Here is a 5,387-nt window from a genome sequence, read left to right as displayed (position 1 = left end):
CTAATGACCCTTTCTCCCCACAGGCCCAGGCCTCAACAGCCCCACCCCCAGTTTACCTTGGACAGAGTCTGGGTCAATCCATTGCTGAAGCCTTGCCTTTCTCCTATTTACCCCAGCACACTGAAGCAGCGTGCTGGGGCAGCTGGAGCACAAGGCAGCCTCTGTTTGCTTGAGGATACGCTCCAAAAGCATGCCCTGCTCCACTTTTTTTTTGATACAGGGATTTTCCAGTATCAAAATTAGTCAGCACTGCTAATATGCAGTGCGGGGAACATTGTTTTATTCCCAGAATGCTTCTTGCAGTGTCTCAAACTGCTTTGTCATAAAGCAGCACAAATTGTTACTAGGGGTGTTGCTGTCTCAAAATTTAAACACTTGTGGCACAACATAGGGCTATGATGTCTATTTACTCGGTTTTTGTGCTGCCATAAAAGCTTTTATGGCAGTACAGTCAACCTCTGTTTGCAGCCTTGCTTAGTAAGGCCACAATAAGGTCCGATGAATAAAATGAGTTGAAGAATTATTTGCCTTTGGGTCTGTGCTAGTTGATCTCACTGTGCATTTGGTACTTCAGCCTGATTTTTGTCAAATCATATTGCATCCTTTTTGATTCTCCCAAACTTTCCTAACAAGCCCCAGCTACTTACCTGGCTGAACCTATATATCTAGTATTCTGGGTAATGAAACTAGGCTAGATTCCAACTCAGTCAATCTAAGGTAAAACTGGCTTTTACTGCTGACGAGAGTATGTACTTGCTTTTTCTTGGCACCTTAGCCCATGTAGTAAGAAGATGTGGCACCATTTAAGTCAGTCATTCTCCTCCCCTTAGCTTCATAATCAAAGTATGTTCAACTTATCATTCTTATGAAAGGGTTCTGCTGAGCTGCATGAGCTGTGGCTTTTTTCTTTTCTGACACACTGGCTTCAACAGGACTGTCTTTGAAAAATATGTCTGCAAACAAAGTTCAATAATAGTTTTGTTTTTACACACCACGTAGAGACATTTAGTTGTAGTCAGTAATAGGCCCCTGAATAATTAGCTTTCCATGATAGTGCCATGTGTATTTCTTTGGAGGCCATGAGCACGAGTTCTTGTTATTCATTAGGAGCCACGTAAGAATTTTCAGTGAGCTTCAGTGTCAGTGGGCATGTCTACATGTGTGCTTTAATGTGGATTAGCTTATTTTAATGTGAAATAAAGCTTCACAAAAAAAACCCATGCGCTTTCACTAATGCACATTAAAATAGCATCTCTTTAATTAGAGCAGCTCTGAGAAGCACTCTAATTAAAGTGTTGCTGTGTCTCCTATATCAGCGTCCCTGTGCTTAAAAATGGCAGCAGGGGTGGCTGAACTAAAGCTCACTGAAAGAGCTTTAGTTAATGCACCCCCACCACCATGTTTAAGCATGGGGACACTATTAAGTGAAGTGCAGGAAGCTGCTGGAGCATGGTGATTGCCATGCTCTGGCAGACTCCCACTTCAAGCAGCCTTGGCACTCATATATAGGTGCCGCAAGGTACTAAATGTAATGTGTGTTAGCAAAAGGGCATTAATGAACATGTAGATGTGCCCATTGAGTATTATCTGTAACTTGTGCAGGAAAGCTTTGGGCATTTATACCCATACCTTTGTCTGCTCCAATGTGTTGGAAATCAGGCACATCAGAACAGACTCAATTAACTGAGTCTTCAGAGCATGTGAGCTGATACATCCTCCACTGCGTCGCATGCATTTGTATGAACGGTGAAATGCTTATCAGTACGCAGTAAATGGTGGCAGTGCACTTTTGTGTTTTGAACTAAAACACATTGAAGGTGTTTTAGTTCAAATGCATACTGCCATTTTCTCAGTGCTGATGTGCATTTCACCATTTATACAAATGCATGTGACGCAGCACTGGGTGCTTTTAAACGCTCCCGGCGCTACAGCTCATACATGTATACAGATGCCCTATGTGACCAGAACCAATAGGCTATAAGTTCTGATCACAGGTTGATCTGGTTTTGAAATAATTTTTAACAAAAATGTGAGTGATTAGTGGCAAGAAAGAGAGGCTTCATGACTATACTATTATAATAGTATATTAATGTAATTATATTGATCCATTCCAGAAAATCATTTAATAGTGTATTTTTTGTAGGGTCTGTGAAATTGTTGGGGTTTTTTTTTACTGATGTCATATTGCATAGTTTCTGTGTTTTATAGGTATAGAATAATTTAGTTTTCTGCACATTAGATTTAAAATCCTCAAACTGTCTAGAACGACAAGTTCAATTAATCCCTTTAATCTTTCTAAGAAAAAATACTTGTCTGCCCTGAAATTTACCCCATAGGCATTTTTTCCATTGTGACTATGAAGAGTGAAGTCCTGTTTGTTCTGTGAGGACACTTATTGCAATTTTCATCAACACGGGTTTTGCCTTAGTGCCTTCAAAATTAAAATATAAGCCTCCCCCATCTAGTGTTGTATGAGACACACTACTTGGTTTCTATACTGCTATGGTGGAAGAAGCAGTTTTACATTGCAATGTGGCTTTAGAATCATCCTGCATGAAACACACAACTGCATAAAATACTAATTATAATAAACATAAATACCAAAGACACTTTATTCAGCAAAAAGCAAACAAAGTGAGGGCATAAGTCTTTATCTCATGGCTCTCATGAGGAATATCAGCAGTAATGATCTGGGTATCGAGATGAGCAAAGTCAGCTTTTGATGCTTCAGAGATTTACAGATGGCAGAGAGCAAATTACCAATTCTTTGCGAATTGAGTGTGCTACCAAGTTTCTGACAGATGGGTTTCTGCAGTAAGGCCTGCAAGCTGTAACATAACTTTTTCAGCAGTTGTTGACTTCAGCATTCAAGGGAGTTAACACTGAATCAATAGATATTTCAGAAGGTTTCAAGGATTCAGAAGGTTTCAAGGTGAGTGAATGATCCTTGGGACAGTCAAGAGGTTACTCAGTAGTAAATCAGACAAAGATACAGACTGTAGAGAGCAACAACACTATTAAAATGATTTAAAAGGGTATGTGCGGTGATTCTTTTAATTTAAGAAGTCATTTATGGATTCCAGTCCTTTTGCTGCTGTGTTCTTGGAGTAAAAGTATTCTTGGAATTACAACTCCTCCATTAGGAATGACTCACCTATGCACTTGGCAAGTCACCATTGGATGTACTGATTCTCCAGTCAGGGAAGGAGACATAAATACCAATCAATACCCAGAGTTGTTATAATAGCTAATAAAGATTTTGGAAGGGCTTCTAAACCTTGTGCTACAAGGCTTAATCTCATCCCTAACTGTAAAGAGGTCAAAATGAGACCTAATATGAGAGGTAGATTATCTCTTGTTTAGTAGCTGGGTTCTTGTACCTTTCTTTGAAGCATCTGATACTAGCAACAGTCAAGAGACTGTCCTAAGTTGACTCCAGGTGTGATCCCATATGACCCTTCCTATGTTGAAAGATACTTAATGTCAAGGAACAAGGGAAGCATATATCTGTAGAATCCTTGTCATATTAAATAAAAACACATGTAAAGAAATGAAAGTTATGTAGCTAGGAAAGGACCTAGAGTATAAAAGGGCAGGGCTCAAATGGAATGTATTAGAAATGCCATTGATATGTTGGGATTTGGGGGTAAATCTAATGTTAGGGATAGCAGTTAATTTGCATATTGCTACATAAACCTGTTACTTTCAGCATCGTGGAATACTGGACTGGGCATCAATGCATATAAAGTGTACCTATTACAATGATAGCCTAATTACATCTTAGACTCTAGCACTGAAGTAATCCAAAAGATAAATTATAATCATGCGCATAGAACAAAGTACCCTAAAGGTGATGATGGCACTTTAAAAGAAATAAAGTTTTCTGCATAACTGTATTTTCTTACTGGAAAAAACTTTTAAGCATGTAGACCGGAAGTCTACACAAAACTCTGTACACAAGAGGCTATTTAATACTTTCTTCATCATTTTTTTTCTTACTGAGTCATCTTTTTTTCCTTAGACAAAACATTAGAGAGTCTAATGGCAGGGAGAGAATACCAGACGTTTATCAATGTAAGCAGAGGGTAAGATCTTTGGGAATTGTATAGTACTCAGAAACAAAAGTCTCCAGTAAATGGGGCTGCTGGAAATGTAATAGGCAACATGTCACATGCATGTTGCAGTGGGCATCCTGTAAGCAGTCGATGGACAGGGCCAAGAAAGCGAGGGTTGAGGAAGATGAGAGTGAGAGAAATAATTTTGCAGGAAGCCTTAGGGAAAATGTTCATCCATGTTTTTATAAATGAGCAATATAGCAATTAAAGGCTGGAAATAGAGAATGAAGTGGCAGAGGGATGACACAAAGCCAGAGCTTTGACACTAACTCAGTCAGGCAGAGTGCTACAATGGTTGTGGAAGGACTATACTGACACTTGGTTGTTTCACAGTCTCTAAGATCAAAAGAGGACAATGAGATCACCTGGTTATGGCCACCTGCATATCACAGACTCAAACTTCAGTTCAATACACCTGTATTGTGCCCAAAGCATTTTGGTCCACAGAAAACTAAACTATTGTATTTCACAGTCAGTATAAAGAAAAAGTGCCTCAGAAAAAGACATTGCCCTCATCTACCTGACCAGATCTGACCAATCCAATTCCTTTCTACCCCTAAACCTAGTTATCCTGAATATGTGAGCACACACAGCTAAAAAACAGACAGGAAGATAAAAGAAAAAGGACTCTTTATACCCGAGTTTTCCAACTGGTGGCCCACGGGCTGCTTCTAGCCCATAAGGGGTTAAGTTATAGCCCTGGACTCCCACCTGGCTCCTGCTCCCTCCCATCCCTCCAGGTACTACAGCAGCTGGAGTCTCTGGGCATGTGGGTATCTGTATGGCATGTGGCTTTTTCTTCAGAGGAAGGGAAAAAAAAATACACCACCTAATCTAACCACTTGTGCACCTAGAAAAGTCAGTACTTTCTTACGTCTGCAGGCAATAGCCTCAAGACCTGGAGAACATGAGGTTTGATTTATAATTGGTCTGGATGTAGTATTGTGAGTGTTGGGAGCACACTGATGACAAAGCAGACAAGCCTGTTCTCTCCATGATCCTTGAAGAAAGAGGCTAGACAGGGGGATTCACAGATTTCATGGCCACCACAATCGTTCAACCTCACTGCCTGCACACACTGACTGTAGAATTTTCCCCAGAAGCCAAATTAAGCACGTCTTTTTGGAAAAATGTCTCATCATGTTTTGATCAATTCTTCTCTCAGCCTTCTCTTTGATACACTGAATACCCTGTGATCTTAAGTCACGCACTGTGAAGTTTGCTTTGTAGCTCTTGGATCATTTTTGTAATAGTTCTTTGAATATTCTGTGG

General features: G+C 39.9%; 1 protein-coding gene across 6 annotated transcripts in view; it reads left to right on the top strand.

Annotated features, from left to right (window-relative positions):
- SORCS2 (sortilin related VPS10 domain containing receptor 2) overlaps positions 1-5,387 on the top strand; it is an 882,674-nt gene that overhangs the window by 407,250 nt on the left and 470,037 nt on the right. The window lies entirely within an intron of this gene.

This window comes from Gavialis gangeticus, unplaced genomic scaffold (genome assembly GCF_001723915.1).
Source record: "Gavialis gangeticus isolate Ggan-Ray unplaced genomic scaffold, GavGan_comp1, whole genome shotgun sequence".
NCBI classification, from domain to species: Eukaryota; Metazoa; Chordata; order Crocodylia; family Gavialidae; genus Gavialis; species Gavialis gangeticus.
The sequence above is the reverse complement of the archived record's forward strand: the minus strand, read 5'-3'. Positions and strand labels throughout refer to the sequence as shown.